The 17,766-nt window shown below is 42.7% G+C and overlaps 1 long non-coding RNA gene across 1 annotated transcript; it reads right to left on the reverse strand.

Annotated features, from left to right (window-relative positions):
- Positions 1–2,857: 2,857 nt before the first annotated feature.
- Positions 2,858–15,299, reverse strand: LOC119151559. The gene is made up of 3 exons (XR_005105456.1): positions 14,209–15,299; positions 12,825–13,026; positions 2,858–4,002 (listed from the first exon to the last, which is right to left on the reverse strand). It is a non-coding gene; the product is annotated as an uncharacterized LOC119151559 (long non-coding RNA).
- Positions 15,300–17,766: the final 2,467 nt, after the last annotated feature.

Here is a 17,766-nt window from a genome sequence, read left to right on the forward strand (position 1 = left end):
CTACTCTCACGGGGGGGGAAGTGGGCATCTCTTCCTGTGTGGTGAGTTGGGGGAACAGCACTGATTTTGTGTAGATTGTTCTCAGCAAGAAAAACCACAGGGGCCAAGGAAGGGATGGTTTCCACCAAAACTCCTAGTCTCTTCCAGCTGGGCACTGCCTTTCCTTACACAGCTCAGTGAGACACTGACAGGAACTGGATGTCCAGTAACTGTATTGCTCCTTTTCCAGTGAGCTCTTTCAGGGATTCGAAAAAAGCCTCTATGACAGAGCAGTTCTAAGTTTATAAATCATTAAAATAATGCATTTATTTATCAAAAGCTCTCCTCCTAAAATGAAACACTAGAGAGCAATCCAATCATTCCAATGAATACAGGCATTTGAATTCTCAGGGCTCATACTAATTGGCACTTTTCAAAATGTTTCCAGTTAGGTTTGTCCATAAGCTTGAAAATCAAAATATGCCTCTCTGCGATGGGCTGATGTTTGTGAAGCAGAACTATTAAATCAGTGAAACCAGGGCCTGAATTCAAAGCAATGATGGTTTGAGATCATACATTAAAGATGACAAAAAATCACCTCAAACATGAAACACTTGCAGTACTAACAAACGTATCTGAAAAACACACACTACCACCTACTGGCAATGATTCATATATGTTATTTACATACTGGTAAGTGGTAACAATATGTGCATGTTTGAACTTTGCTAGGACAAAGATCAGGTTTCATCTTTACATTTACTAGACTTATTTGAAGAAAAATACATTCCCGCATGTGTTGTTCCCACAATGTCTGATCAGTTTATTTTCTTCTTTTCAATTAGAACTTAAACCAGAAAAGCTGTTTATTTAAATAGTTCTCATTTAAGGTTGTTGCTTTTGTCAGTGAATCCCTTTAATGTAAGACTGGGTTTTTTTTTTTCGCTCAGCTGTAGAAGGCGGGTTACGTGGTACCACCAGGCTTACAGACCTTGCTGCTTTATACCCACTGCTCTGGAAACTGGCTGTAAGTTACAATGGTGGTATGGGACCAGGTAGGAGAATTTGGGCAAGCGCTGCTCCTGGGTATGACCTCTATTCTGCGGCAGTCACAGAAGCCTGTGAAAAGGAAGGCCATGGCTGGATAGAGCAGATAACACCAGGAAGCAATTGCACTCTGAAATATCTTTCCCTTGAATGATTCCTTGCCTTTTGCTGCAGCTCCCACCTTCTTGCCCTAAGGTTGGCTGTGATGCCACAGAAACATCTTGGAGATAAAAGTGCTTATGATGAATATGCCAGAGAGTAATGTCAGTTGAAGGGCCACGTGTCAATATCACAGACATCATCCTTGCTGAGCTGGGATGACATGTTGTCCAGCCAGCACGTTCCCTCTGTAGACCTTCGCCTGCTGGCAAAAATCAGATTGCTGATGTGGTGCTGGCGCAGACGAGGCCTAGTTTTGGACGATATGTGACTTATACCGGTCAAAATACAAGTTGATGCTCAGACTATGTCAACTGTGTCCTGGTGCTGCAGTACAGCTACTGCCGAGATCCCCAGAATCACCTTCCAGAGGGAATTTTGGTACGTGGGTGGCAATGTCGAAAAGATTGGCTGGTCCTGACGTAAAGGCTCACTGAAGGCCAAAGACTGAGATTGTGAGGAATTACCATTACAGGACATTACCAGTTCTATAGGGGCACCTGCCCAGAAGACACATGAAACCTAAGACAATGTCTATTCAAAAAGCAAACCAGCAACAGAAGCAGCCGATTGCCAGGTATTGTAGCCCCGCAGAAAAACCACCTTTGCAGTGTCTTATAAATAAAACATTCCATCCAACAACATTGTATGTGTATATATATATATACACATAAATATTTTAAAACAAATAATTAAATGAAATAAACGTTGATGCATTGATAATGAACCAATTTTATAGTTTAATTATTTTTTTTTTTTTCCTACCTGACTCGATTTTCAAAATATTTTTTCTGTTACTTGTATCTTAATTAAACACAAGGTTTTCTGCTGGCAAGTATCAGAGTAGCTCAGGCCAGGCCTTCAGATATGCTGTGCTAATGCCTGACACTCAGGAACAGACAGTTTTCGTTCTCTTCAATATGTGCATTACAAGTAGTATTTTAATTGGGCTCCCAATTCAGAAGGGCTGGAATGAGCTTGTGAGTCATTTTTACAAGTTGACTCACATGTGCAAAACTGAAGAATTTGGTGTGGTGAAAAGAAAAAAAAAAAAAAAAAAAAAAAGCAGAGTGGATTTGTGCACATCACTGTCAGTGGGGAAGAGGGTGAGCTTGTCCCCAGTACCAGCTGCAGCAGCACAGTGGGTTCAGCAAGCGCATTACTTAAATGAGGCTTTTTTGTCTGTAACTGTTGAAGAAAGGATGCTCTTAGAAAGCTTTTGTTTCATGAGAGCTGTGATTAAGAGATTATAGAAAGTATAATAATTTTGATGTTCTTTCCCCTTCAGAAAAGGAACCAGTCTTAGCATCACAGGATGCCTGGGTTCAGCGTGTTTCAGTGATTGCATTTCAGCAGATCCACTTCAAGGCTGGTTAACATATCAAAAATACAGAGATGGATCCTCCTCTCCCATAGGTGCCAACCCTGCAGACTCAAACTGGAGACAGAGTCAGATTAAGTTCTTTTCTTCTTGCACATCACCACTGAGGCAGAGTCCCACAGCTCCCACTATTCCCATGTGAAAACCCTGTTGTCTTGCTATTGTGCTGCCTGCATTGTTTGTGCAACCTCAGAGCCACAAACCATTTGCAGGGGTGCAAGGGATGGGAACTCAGTCAAAATAAAGCAAGTGGAATCAAATCAATCCTTCTCTTTTTTTTTTTTTTTTTTGCTGTGGTAGCTTCAAACAGTGGTAGAAAACATAGCCATTTACTGAGGCAAGGAAGTGTGAGCTGCAATACACAGCAACTGCAGGTTTGCTGAGTAAAAGGCTTTTTTTTAACTGCCAGTTTTCTTGGTATAACCATATTTTAACATTTTTCTTTCTATATCCTTAGAGGAATTCATACAATACACAAATGAAAGGCAAATTCAGAGAAGGCAGAAAATGCCAGGGTGTTTTTCATTGTCCTGAGGACAAATGCCAGAGCCCTTCTGGGACATTCAGAACATCTAGTCACTGTATCTTATTCAAGGGAAAAGCCATCTGTCAACAAACTAATCACTGGACAGATTCAGAGACAACTGAAAATAAAAAGCCAATACAAACGTGCAGATGAGGTTCCAGTCAGCAGCTAGCCACAGAAAACAAACAAATCCCATCCACAAAGCATGGCAATTTGGGTCCAGCCATTTTTCACTGAAGTCAAAATCAGGGGGGAGATAATGCAAAGTGATTTTCAAATATAAACTTTCAAATCAATCAATATGACTATAGAAAGATGGGCATGAACCAAACCTGCATTCAAACTCTACCTACATAAGCCAGCAACAGCAGCGGAATGGGGTATGAACACAGTAACTGAGCATGCTACCACGTTATTTGCAGTAGTAAAAGCCCTACTACTTTATATTTCAGCATTCAATAACACTGGGTAATTTGATGCTTCGCTCCTGGCTGAAAACTGCCTTCATTTTTGATGAGAAACACACGATGCCAAGGGAAGAACTCCAAGTGACTAATGTTTGTAGTGGCCAGAACTCTATCACCAGTGAAAAGTGAAGTATCTGCCCCATGCGTAGGCCCAACTCTCATATTTTTTTCATGAGTGTCTTCTATGAAAAGGGACTTGATAGGTGGACCGAGATCTTTGCCAGCCTTCCTCTTGAAAAATGAAAGCTCTCTCCTGGGTCACAAGTACACTTTCCTCAAGCGCAAAGCTGCAAGTGAGAACCCCTGCAAAGGAGATCCTCAGTGATGAGGCTCTGCAGTTGCTTCATTTTGTCAACTTCCCTTCAGGATGTGTGTGCAAACGGCAAAAGGACTTGAGGTGTTTTGATTCTGCACCAAATCTGCTTTCCTATTAGGGAAAAAAACTGAACAGCACAGAGGAAAATCAGGGTATTTCAGAACATTAGTGTGTGCCATGTTAAATACACAATGGAGTTAGACTTCAGTTTCAGCAACATGAAACATGAAAGACATTCAGCTTAGCCCTAGCTGAAATCAACCTGGAGGAGTCAGAACTTCTGAGAGCTTAAAATCATAATTGCTTCCTTAAAGGCATCACTTGAATAAAATTAAATGCATTTCTCCAAAAGCCTCACTAGCATAGCAACTGATTGGCCCTTGAGGATTCCTATAGATACTTGTCATTCAGCATGAAATCAGGTCAGCAGCTAAAATTAAACACCCACTTCTCCCCTGCACCACATGTGGAGTCATCGCTTTTAGTATTGCTCAGCCTCTGCCTCCCCAAATGGGTTCATTCTTACCACAAGCTTAAAGGATGCCTTATCAAGGAGCACTGATGGATGCAGTCATTCCAGTTCCGAGATGACTGTTGGGAATCAGACTCGCAGTCCCTTCGACTCCATCTGCATTGATTAGTTCTTGGGCAGCCTGCCAAGGCAGTGTGCTGCCTCTTACCCTCGCTACTGTTAATCTGCCTAAGCGAGGCCTGCAAGCCCTACATAAACTGCAATTTCTCTTCATTAGTGTGATTCTGCCTGCATGAATCTGATAACATATGGGATATTATCATAAAACAGCCTATTTCACCAATTCATTTTCTCCTTTATGAAGATTATGAATGTACTGCAAGTGCACTGAGCAGGATAAAACAGGAGTCTACTGTACAGTTTATCTTTGATTTAGTTTCTAAAATGCAGACAGCCTTCCTTTTAAGTTCACATTTCCCAATAATCCTGTTCTAATATATTATAAAAACTGCTGACTCTGTCCCTGATTTCCTCTGGTTCATTATGGGGCTGATCCACACTACGTGTCACTTGCCTAGATTGAGGCTGTAATGATGAACAGAGCTGGCAGATGCCACACAATGGAAAAAAATGGGAGATACAGTAACTATTTAGTCAACCCTAATCACTGCCACAGCCTGACTAAGCATGAACACGAAACATGATCATGGTTTGACTATGGATTATGTAATTCCAAACATATGCTTCATGCCCTCTTGCTTCCTGCCTATTTCAGCGAACGCACATCTGTTGGGATGGGCACAACTGAATGAGCGCTTTGTCTGGGAACGAGATGGATGCAGGTAGCCTCCTACCTACTTCTGCGATTTGTTAATTAGCGCATGTCCCCATTTAATGAAGTCTGCGTGCCCTCTGCTGGTACATGCATGCATTCCCAAGAACATCGATACTCCCAAACTGAAGTCTTACGCACAGAGCTGCTGTTGCACACTCCTCGGACAGTGTGTGCATGCTTGTCTGGGCATGCTTCCATGTGCAATATAGCAGAAATTGAAATTAAGACCCACATTTGTTCTAAACCTCACAGCTGTTTTGTCCTTAAAACCGTCAGGTTGGTTTTATGCCTCTGTTTTAAGAACTTTTTCTGCTAAAAGGTACCATTGTAATTGCACCGTTCGTGTCTCAGAGGACGTTTTGTATGCACTGATCCATTAAGGAGCTGGAGTAAGGGGATGTTGCAGAGGACAGAGAACACAGAAGCCTACAGAAACCACAGACTTGTTCTGAGCTGCTCCCAAGAAAAAAAAAAAAGTTCAGTTTTCCAGGATTAATCCATTATCAAAAGCTATGCGAACTCCTGACTAATCTGTATCAATTACTGAGTACAGACACATGCAGCAGAGGTCATTTTAATAAGCAGTTCACTCCTTAAATTGCTTCCACTGCCAAATCCAGTTAAGATTGCTAGGGATCATAACTAAGGGATCATTAGCTTAAACCATCTGACAGCCTCTGCAGACCCTTCTAACTATTTATACTGCCACATAATAGCAACAGCAGACCCTAGAATAATACGGAATGGCTCTTTTTAACAAGGAAAAATAAAATACAGCAGAAACCACAGGCCAGGCAGGGTGAAAGGGCCATCAAATGAAGGTAAGTATGCCATACACAGAGAGAAGCTCATAGTTCCCCACAGTTGGATGGTTCCTGGGGGAAGGGTACATGCCCAAGTACCACTCACTCACACATGGTCCTAGAGCAAAGGAAAAAACTACCGTGCTGTGCTCTAGACCATGGCAAATCCTGTGGAAAAGAAAAAAACACCTTGAAAAAAAATACATACTTTCATGCCTCACTAATGGCGTTTAAAACAGTAACAACAAAAAAAGAAACAGCTGATTGCATGGCTGACTCACTGCCCTGGGAAATGTGTTGGTATGTGCTTACCTGTTCCTGGCAAGCACACAGCACCACTGGCAGAGGTAGCACCGTGAGAGCGTATCAGAAGGGTTAACCACTGCACACCAAAGGGAAGTGCAGGCATGAATGTAATTGAAAACTGGCTGGCCCAGGGCATATTAAAAGCTGTGTAAATTTTTACGTGCTGCTCATCTACAAGACTCAGCTCTGAGCGCCAGTGTAGTGACCTCTGCCAGTGAGGTTTGGTTGTAAGAGGAAGTTGTTGCCTAGATGCATATCAAGGATTCCGATCTGTTCTTTCCTTTCCTTTCAAACCCAGCAGAAGCTATTGCATCAGCATGTGAGTACAAACCGGAGCCTAGCTGCTGCAGAAGACAGGAATGTCAAACAGCCTGTCAGGAATAGAAATCAGTTATATTCAGTGCTGCCTGGATGAAAGCGTAGCACAAAATTACCTATAGTGGCATCTCTATATTTCTGTGATTCCACTTCATTACTAAACTCCATTCTCACTGTGGTCTCACCCAGACTAGAAGAGGTCGCATCCAAACACGGAAGCAGACAGAGCGTTAAACACAGTGTTACGCCCAATGTACTGACATTTCAGCTCGGTTAAAAGTATTGCGATCCACCCTGGGGAATGAAGGGGAGCCAAGGCACAGGTCTAGGCAGGTATTCCTCGAAGTGCTACAAAGCATGACTTTCACAGCAGAACCTGGCTGGAAAGGAGCAAGGAGGCTCACTAACCCACAGGTACCAATGCAGTTTGAAATGACCCATTTTAGCAGGTCAGGTTAGACCACCTGTCTGCACTGTGTTTGTAACGCCTGTGACAGCCGTAAGGGACACTGTACAGTGCTGTCACAGGTACGAGGGGCTGTATGTGTAGGTGAGCCGGAGATGAAGCCAGACCAAACACCACAGGCTCTGCTTCCTGCCATACACACACGTTATTTTTCCAACCCCAGACACAAACTCATTAATTTCTATTCCAGGGATGCACACACTGTGCTAGAGACACTTTCTCAGGAGCAAGTATCTGTCCCTATATGCTCAAATTATCTTCCTATAGCTACTCCTGCTGGCTGGCAATGTCTCTGTTAGAGCTATGTGACTACCAGCACTAGCAGCTCCCCCAGCTATTCCGCATTAATTCCTGAACAGCAACAACCCAAAGTGCATACACAACTCATCTATGTCTAAAATCTCATTCTGGTTGTACATCCTCACTTAGTATTTGGACTGGGATGAGACTAGATCATCTCGCTTTCCTCCTTCTGCCCAGATGATACCAAGGAGGCACAAGACCTATGAGACTGATTCTATTTTTGTATAAATACATATTTATATATATATATCTATAATCCTGGGCAGATGGGAAAATTCTGCCTGACTCCAGAAGCTTAGATATATACATATATATATATATAAAAATAATATATATTATATAGCAATATATTATAGAAATTTAATGTATAAATCTAATGTATAAAAATAAAAAAAATGCTGGCCTCCACAAGAAACAAGACGCTGGTCCATGCGGAGCAGTGCAGCTGTGCTGGTGGAGCAGCAGGGACTAGGGAGCAGTCAGCCCTGAGCATCCTCAGTCCCTGCCTTCCTCCCCACTTTGCCTGCAGGTGCAGGTGCTCTCCCTGCCGAAAGCTGCCTTGCCCACTGGGTGGTAGCAGCATGGTGGTAGTCAGACCAGGTTTCTGAATCAAACAGGTTAGCTTCTGGAGCCAGGCATGAATTTTCCCATCTGGTCAGGATTACAAACACGTTAGGTGGGTTTCCTGATTTCCTCCTACCATCCTTGAAGCCGAGTGCAAAGAGGAAGGCAAAGAAACGGCAGCTTTAGAAGAATGGGATTAGGTAATAATTATCAGAAACGTTATTACAACTTCCAGCGTGTGAAGACATTAGCAAAGGTCTTCAAAGAGTAAGATCTCAAAGTGCAGTTGTGCAGAAGACTGAGTGGGGTGGTAGTGGGAGTCCAACAGAACCTTGCTAGTCTGTGGGCCACCTTAGCTGCTCATTACTAATTCTCTATTCTAATTAGCAATGGGTGAACAGTAAGATCTTGGCTAACAGAAATACCCATGCTTCAGTTTTAAAGCAAAAAGATATTTATCACTTTTCTGGATCCAGTTAGCATCTGGGTATTTGACTCTTTAAGATTAATGTTTATAAGGTTGCCTGCCAGGTCTATCTTCAATTCTCCTACATGTCCTGATCAAGCAACAAAGAATTATATAAGATTGGATTTTATTCTTTTAGTCAAAACAAGTATAGAAAAAAGTTCATTTCCTGTGAACAGATCTGGCTCACTTAGTGTCTTCTCATACCTTAATCCTAAGCTTACAGTGATCTTAACGCTTGGCACCTGTTACTGCATGTATCCTCGCTACTAATAACCAGCAGCAACCACAGCATTCGCTGCAGAATCCAAGTAAGTAAAACTTTTCCCTCGCTGGTATTTAAAAAAAGGAAATAGACGATTCCTGTCCTCAGAAAGATCTGAAAGTGTAAGTGAACTAGAAGTACTCACTAACAGTGACCCATTGATAAACCTAGAGAATGAAGTCCTGTTTCCATCCAAACAACACATAGCCTGCGCAGTACAAGTTCTCCCACTTCCACCTCAATCTTGTACTGACATCATGTCTAGGACTGAGAAAGTTCCTTAGTCTCCACGTCCATTCAATCATACTATTCCTGGAATTAGATTTGTGCCTTCAGGCCTCAACCAATTCAAGATTCAGTTGTATGAAGCATTCATAATATGAGACAGTCCCTGCCCCAAGGAGCTTACCATATAAATAGCACTTTCTAAAAGCAAAGAGCACACAGTCAAGCTTTGCATTTCTGTATCAGACCATCCGCAAGGATGCCAATTACTGCCAGGATAACTACAGTTCTGTGTTGTGAAAATGCTGTCTGTTGGGAATCTAGTCTTATATCCAGCAAAGCTGTTATCATATGATAGTAACTATTGTTAGGCTACTTCCGACCTTTCAGAAAGTAAGGACTGTTCAAAAAAGATGATTAAAATACTAAGTAAATTATGCAGAGAGTTGAATAGTCTGAAGAAAATGTAACTTCATTTAGTCTTGCATAACGCCTTTGGTAACACGGTTAGATTCTTTTGGCCCACAACAGTCAAATTTTCCACTGTACTCTTAGGATGTAAGTTGGGCTGGTTATTGAGTAATAGAGAGGGCTTTCTTATTTGTGCAAACTTCTTTATTCTCTTGGAAGTTAAGATTAATCAACAACATTGAAGAGGCTGTTGTCATGAGATCCAGTCATAAGATTTGTAGGGACTCCTGCAGGGGTTGCAATCCTTAAAACTGGGCTGGAATAAATCTGAGAGATGGGAGCACACAGAGAAAACATTTTCAAAATAAAATCCAACATAGTTGTTAATGATGGCAAAAGGAGGCTCCACCACTGCAGTAAAGAAATCTGGAGAGCAAAGACTAGTTCCAGTGCATGAAGACGACACTGGGAAGCAGGAAAACATATAGACAAGGCCACCAGGTTCTGAGCTTGGTATCTAAAGCACCCAACTGGCTTTCAAACCAAGTGCTCCTCATTTTGAAAATTACTTCTGCAATCATCGCCAGTGTACCTTTAGACTGGCTTCTCTTGCTTCAGGCTACATTTGTGTTAACGCAGGAGTGACATAAAGGGACAGCTCTGTACCTTAAAGCAAGGTACTTAAGGGATGCACAGCTGGGTGGCACGGGCAAGCATCCACATGTAGCTGCAGCCTGCGTGGTTCCAAGAAACTGGGGACAAGATTTTCAAAACTGTGTGAGATTGCTGTCCTCATCCTACTCAACATCAAAATTTCCACTCTTTAATGTGAGATCTATGCAGATGCTGAGCAAGATCTTGAAAACTGCCTCAAAGGATGTCTGGTAGTACTGGAAAAGGGGTGGGCTGTGGTATTCCCATGCTCTTTTTGCCTGCGGCCATGCTGATCTACTTGTGACAGCTGCATCTAAAGAAATCTTATCAAATACTCCTTCCTAAGTAAAGATGGGACAGTGAGTTTCTGAAATTCCTTAACTAGGTAAGAAGCCTTCTCTCCAGGCTTGCCACATAAGGCAGCCTGAGACAGGGTGGGCTCAGCTTGTCATATCACCTTTCTCTAAGCTGCTGAATGTCTTTTGTCCTGGCTTACAATGAGCTGCTTAACACTGCCGGGGAGCTAGTACAGCACAGATCGAACTGACGAGCTGGGAAAGTACCAGGTCATGGCCATGTTAGAGGATGCCTCCGTAACTCCCTAAAAAAACATTACTACTTTACCGGGAAAATAAAAATCCTGAAACATGCAAGCACTGAAATGTCTGAGGCTTTGCTGCCAGACCTCTCAAAACAAGGGAGAAAGGGAACAAGTAGCTAGTGGGAACCATAAAAATGAAGGAGGTGAACTTAAGAGAGAAGGATTAGTTGTCTGGGTAACTTGGGGAGAGAAAGAGAACCAGGGAAAGCTGGAAGCAGTTGGCTTGTACAGCTGATGGCAGAGCAAGTTCCTGACGAGGAACCAACAGAAGTAGCCATAGGGCTAGAAGGCTGGGCTGGAAGCAGGGAAGATGGTGCTCCAGACCTGCATGTTGTGTCTGAAAGCAGCAGCAGCAGATCAGCCAAAGCCCAAAGGTCCTGTTTTCTCAGTTACCTCTAATAAAAATGAGCGTGGCACAGGAAAGGATGGTGAAGGCAAGCAAGTGCTCTGCGCGGAATGTTTTGCTGAGTTTTCCATGGCCTGTCAGCAACTCTGTGCGCACTTCAGGGCAACCAGAAATAAAATAAAATTAAAAAAAAAAAAAAAAAAAAAAAGGAAGCCAAAAACCACAGGCCAAGCTGAAGGCAAAGCAATGAGGGTTGAGCACAACAGCCTGCAAAAGGTGCCCCTGAGTAGCTGCAAATGACCAAAAAAAAAAAAAGTGTGTGTGAAGAATTAAGACTTGCCTTTGCAGGATCCAGTGGCGGGGGATACAAAGGTGCGCAAGGGGGAAGGGAAGCAGAACCCAGGCTCCGTGCCAGCCCAGATAACCAAGGGGACCGGAGGAAGGAAACCACAAAGCTCTGCAGTAAACACAGGGATTAGGAGAGGGGTAGATGAACCAGTCAGACAAAGCAACCGACCCAAAACTCAGATAAGATTTCTGTTTTAAAAATATACAGTGCTTTCCTCTCCTCCCACTTCCTATAGAATTTTCTTTTTTCTTTTCTTTCTTTCTCTCTCTTTTTTTTTTTTTTAACACTTTCTGGTTTTGGCCGGCAATGGATAAGAAAGTGCCAGGATACTGCTAGGAAATCTGTCTGTTCTCACAGTGTTTCTGGCCCAACCAGGAGTAGGAGGGAGCTGGACTCTCAAGAGAGAGTCTGTTTCCATTTAATTTCCAGGCCAGTTTTGCAGACTTACAAGGTCAGGGTAAGGTGCCAGACTTCTGGGTGCTGCTGAAAAAAACCTTGAGCCCTTGGAAACTTGCTCCTTCTCAGCTGTCAGAAGAAATGTTGTAAACACAAAGGGAAGAGACTTGAGGAAGCGATAGTGTCATTGGTAGGTTACTAACACCCCATTAGGTAACATGGAGGGGCAGAGCCTCCCATACCACCCTGTTTTTCAAAACATCTCTTTTCTCTTTCCAGGGCCAGGTCTGTTTTGTAACAGAAGCTACACGAGCTTTTTTATTAAAGCATTAAGTCAAGGGCAGCCCCTGGGTTGCACAGTACCAAGCAGACACTAAGTACAAATTGTTTAATTAACTGTTTAGTGTTTCTTCCAGTTCCGTACTTTACACCTTGAAAAAAATAAACTGGAGAAACATTTATCATCGTGAATTGGGTGATATAGGTAATATCTGGTTAAAATGCCGGAAGATTCTGGAGGGTTTGTTAGGCGAGGGGCCCTTGTGGGCTACTCACTCAATTTGTTAGAATCCCCTGAGGTAGCTGAGGGTGTTTTGGAGAGGCCAGAGAGGAAAAGTGTTCAGTGGTTGATGACTGAAAGGCAGGAAAAGCCTCCCCGAGAGCGAGCAGAAGTAAAAGCAAATCCTTGCAGGAGCTGCCAGCATGGGTGTACTGTGCTAGAGGTTTGGGTTTTTTCCCCTCCTCCCATGGCAGCCCAGCCTGCATCAGTATCATGCTGACTTTCAGCTGCTGTCACAGCACTTCTCCATTTGTGTAAGCCTTCTTCACAGACCAGCCAGGACAACAGCTTAAGGAATTTTGTGGCGAGTCTGTGTGTCACTAAAGCAAATGGGGAAACGGTGCTGAACCTGTCACCCAAAGGGTTCATGGAGTCAGTACAAGAATTTGTCTCGCTTTTCTTTAGCTTTTCCCCATGGTTAAATTCTCAGCCCTTTTGAATGTATTTATTTTCTTTCAGCATACCAAAGAAACCAGCAATTTAAAAACATCTGCTTAAAAAAAAAAATCCTCAACCCATCCATAATCAAAGACAAATCATATTTTCTGGAATTCGGGGGAGGGAAGAAGCAAAGATCCGTATTTTAGATTTTGAATGAAAGTCACCTTACCTCTAGATACAATTCAGATCTTATTTTTTTCAGATTTTTTTTCTTCCAATGGAAGAAAGTTACTTCAGCCCAACTCTTTCTATGCTGCCAGCACCACTTTCACACAGTCCAAAGGAAGCAACACCTATCCCCACGCTGTGTACATGACTGACATGTCCAAAGCAGAACGACTGCAGCAAGATGTCCCGTATCAGGCACAAAGCTAGCAAGAGACAGAAAAACAGGATATAAAAGCAGCTGCTTGACTTAAGATAAGTGACGGCAACACATGATGCATTAAAAAATAAATTCTGGTAACTCCAAAATACTTCTGAGCAAAAGTAAATTCAGAATGAGTGTATATTAACGCAAGCTCACACTGAGCTTATCAAAAGACACTGGGTAGAAATAGGATTTGTGTCTCCTAATATTGTTTATAGAGCATGTTTAAGAAACCAATATCACACTTTCAATCTCCAACTCCAGCAGAAATACAAATTTCTGAATCCACCTGCAAGTTTCAGAGACAAGAATTCTCGAACCTTAGAAAGTAACAGGAGAAATTTCTTTGTAGGTGTGATCAGACCTAGAAGTTCACATTTACACATACTTTCCTACTTATGTGCATGTTTTTCTGTTTATTTAGGAATTCTGCACACACACACACCCCCCATAAGATTGGCATCTAAGACCTTCTATGGTCCAGCAGGTTTTAGAAGGCCTCTCTAGTGAAATCTCCCTTCTGAAAGACTTTGGCATGTCTAGCAAGGGTGTACGTGTGAATGCAAGGACCTGTCTTGGAGATAACCTTGAAGGTATTCAAAACCTGACTGCACATAATCCTGGGCAACCTGCTCTAGGTGGCCCTGCTTGAGCAGGGGGATTGGACAAGGTGATCTCCAGAGGTCCCTCCCAACCCTGACCATCCTGTGATTCTCTGGGTACAAGCCCAGGGCTGTAGGCGATTGAAAGAACCAGAAATGGAGACATACATTTTATCCACACTGAAAATTATTCATGCTCTCCTGTCCTCTTTTCCCTCTCCACAATCCCATACCTCTTTTCCTCAGTTTCCCCTGCTCTGATGAGCAGCCACTTCATTCCCTCTCCTCTCTACAGTATTATCCTGTAGGTGAACCCTGACAGATAACTTTGCAACAATTCACCACCAGTTTCTACTCAGACACAGCAACCAAAGACAAAAACCTGTTAGGATCTTGTCAGTCAAGACATTTTGGAGATACCACTAGGAAACTGCCAGGAAGCAGACTAAAAAGCCAGCAATAGTGCTGCTTAAAACAGACTTTCGCTTACCGCTCCCAAACTTGGACTTGCCTTCCTAGAAGATGTCCCATATTTAAATTATCTTTTAAGAATCTAGAAAAGATGTGAAAAACAAGCTTACCATGCTTTCATGGTGTGAAGCAGCTACAAGATTTCTAGATGCCAGCTGTGCCACGGCATCTCTCCAAACCTGTTTTAAATAGTACAAATAATAAAAAGAACCCTACAGGTTTTATTAAAAAGCAACAAATATTGTACACATGCCTGCTTTAGCTACAAAATGTTTAGAATAAGAAACAAAAGCAGAATGAAGGCTAAACATCCATAAAAGGTACAGGTAATGGAAACCTGAGCTATTAATTTTCAGCACTGCACAGCTGGTAGGAAACAAGGGCACAAATGGATATCCAAAAAACTCACCATAAAACACAATTTAATTTTCTGACTCTAAGCTCAATAAACATGTGGAAATACTTTATAGGCACGTTAGTTAAAGTAGTCATAATATGCATGAATGCTAAAAGGTGGCCCAGGGCCGGGAGAGGAACCAAGGATGAACCCATCTGACAGTACTCATTATGTAAGGTGTCATCTACCATCTCAGAAGAAAGGACATTAAAGCCCTCTAAAGATACAGGAAATTTTCTACAAACAACTTTCGAACATCAGCATCTTGCTTTGAGATTATTCAAACAGCAGTAGCTCCTATCATCTGCTCAGTTCCGGGGAGAAGGACAACTACACAGTATGATACATAAAAATACACGACCTCTTAAATGTTACACGCTGCCGGATAATTACCAGAATTGCACAGCCAGCTTAATGTTAGAATATTCGACTGCGTTTTGTGGGGTTTGACACCGGCAGAAATGCTCAAGGCCTCCGATCGGTACAATTGTAAGTCATAAGCAGTAATTGTAAATTAACATACTGAATGTTACTTGGTCACCCCATAAAGTCCTTAGCACTGTAATACTTTTTTCAGCGTGCTGAGCCTTGACCTAACGACTACCCTCCAGTGATTCACGAGTGGAGTTTATGCTTGTAGGCACTGAACTTTAAGGAGTTTCGGGACAAAAGCCATAAGGCAGATATGTAATGCATCCAGCAATGCACTGGGGAACTCCACAAAAATAATACTTTAGCCAGCCATGTAGCTTTAGGCTTCAGAAGGTAAAAGAAAATATCCTCATTGTTAAACTGCCCCTTCTTCCCAATTATTTTAAATCACAGGCCGAGTCAACATTCTGGCTAGTTCAATAATGACACACATGCATCTGTATCTAAGTAGGAAAGGAAGAGTTAATGAGCACAGCAGATGACGGAGAGTTCCACCAGCCTTCCTAGAACCCCAGGGCTGGCAGGCCCTTGCCAGCAGCAGCTGCAGGCTCGCTCCCGGCCTGCCCCCCAGCTCAGCTGCCATGTTACATATCGGGATACAAGGCACCTCTCTTGGCCTAACAGCTGTCTCCCTTCACGGATTGCCCAGCTCACCGCTTCCAGACATCAGCAGCTTCTCCCTGCCCAAATCCTCTTCGCACACTCTGGGGGACAGAGGAACGGTCACATTCCAGACCACCTTTGCACAGGCAAGAAACAGAATCGTTTTGTTCCAGCATTCAGGCTGGAAACCAGCTAACCCTGTAAGGGAGCTGAACCTGTCACTGTGCGAGGTTCTCTGAGAAAGCAGTTATAATTTCATAACAAATGTCAGAATAAATACGGTAAACATATGCCTAAGTCAAAGGCTCCTCTTTGAAGGACACCACCGATAGCCATCTTCCCCAGCAGATTTTTACTTCCTCTAGTGGAAACAAAATACTGTGGATAAGTGCCGAGACATGCCTCTAAGTGAGCTGATCTTCAAAAGTGAGGCTCTTATCTTTGCCATCTTTTCGCTGTGACAGCAGTGGGGTAGGCAAAGCCAAGGCTCGAGCTGCTGGGCTAACAGCAGCAGCGTGGGGTGTCTCACAGAGCGTGAATGCCACCTCTTTACTGCAGGTGCTCTTGTGGTGGGGCCACAGGAGGAAAGCGGTAACTGACATCCTTTTCCATTCAATTTACAGTCAAAAGAGCGTTTGTAATTTAGTAGTTGACTGGCTGAAGCTCAGCCCATATGGTAGCTGTTGATCGGCAAAGGAGGGGAAAAAAAATAATAAAAAAATACAGTACTTAAAGCGGAAAGGGCAGGCAGTCTGCATCAGCTCCACGCTTCAAGGGGGTTCTGGCCCACTTTCATTTATATTCAAATGTGCATGTTCACACTGGGGCCCGGGACACTGAGCCACATTTCCTAATGTTGCAAATTACTGCTTTCCTTTAGGTCTTGTGTGTTATACACAAAGAGCAAAAAAAGCGAATGCAGATTTGCATCAGTGTCCCATGAGGAATGCTGAAGGTTAGAAGCAAAACCAGCTGGAAAATACATAAAGAGCACAACACAGCCTACAGTCTGGTTCTTTTTTTTCAGAATACTTATCTCCCATTTGCCTTCTGATCGGCAGCTCTAAAAGGCCCAGAAGTCACTGTCTACAGCGTGTAATTGTGAACACTGAGAAAACAAACACAAACTGCGCAGATCAAGTTAAACACACCTATAAGATAGAATGTAATTCTGAATGGAAATGTCTGGACCAATGCAGGGGGGGGCGGGAAGCGGGGATCACTGTTTTTCCTTTTCAGTCTTTTTTAGGAAAAGATAGGCTGTTATCAACATTTCCTTAAAAACACTAAAAAAGTTTAAAATGACAAAGACCTCCTATGGACTCCTAGGGAGAAAACAATACTTCGAACAAGAAACTTAAAAGAGTGACATTAAAATCAAAAGGGTAGAATGATGATTTCAGGTTAGTTTTAGCTTGGGGGGGAGTACTGCAAAGTAAACCAATGATCAATACAGGGCACACTGGCTGCTTGCAAAGAACATCCAGCCTTGCTGGTGTTTAGACTTATATTCTACAGCTGTGAAGCTTCCCCTGAAAACAAGGGGTAAAGGAAAATGGGCAAAGAGAAAAAGCAGCAAGCTGGAAGGAAGGGAAGTAGAAGGGGACAAAGTTGATCTTTTTCACACTTGGATTTCTCTACTGTCCAGCCAAGATTTTTGAAACATTTACAGTATCACTGGGGTCCTGGAACTGAAACATGACAAAGTGGAGATGTGGTTGTTAAAACTGTGATTAGCAAGAAATTATGCTTTTCATGTGCAAACAAATCCCAGAGACAGGAGCTTCACAGAAATTGTATCTGCACATCACTGTACACACTGGTAGCTACTGCCAAGCAGCTTCAATTTTTGTCCATTTTCCCCTTACTTTAGGATAGGACACAAATCACATTAATAGGTCAAAAAGCACACATGCCAGCCTGAAATATAATGAATCACAAATAGTAAAAAAGAATTCCTACAGTCTCCCACCTAGTTCCCAAACTGTCCAGTGTGCATACCTTGCAATCTTATCTTCTTAGGTACAGTTTTCTCTTCCTCTTGCATGTGAGAAAGATATACAAACATTAACAGGAAAGTGAATATGCAGGAGAAAGAGTGAAAGTGACTGTACACAAGTAGCTCCCAGACCCACAAGATCTCAAAACACTGGTTTGATTTGGATGATCTTAATGCCGTTATATGAGGCATTAATTAAGCATTAGAAATTAATACTAGAAGACCCGTACCGCCCAA

This window comes from Falco rusticolus, chromosome 7, assembly GCF_015220075.1.
Source record: "Falco rusticolus isolate bFalRus1 chromosome 7, bFalRus1.pri, whole genome shotgun sequence".
NCBI classification, from domain to species: Eukaryota; Metazoa; Chordata; class Aves; order Falconiformes; family Falconidae; genus Falco; species Falco rusticolus.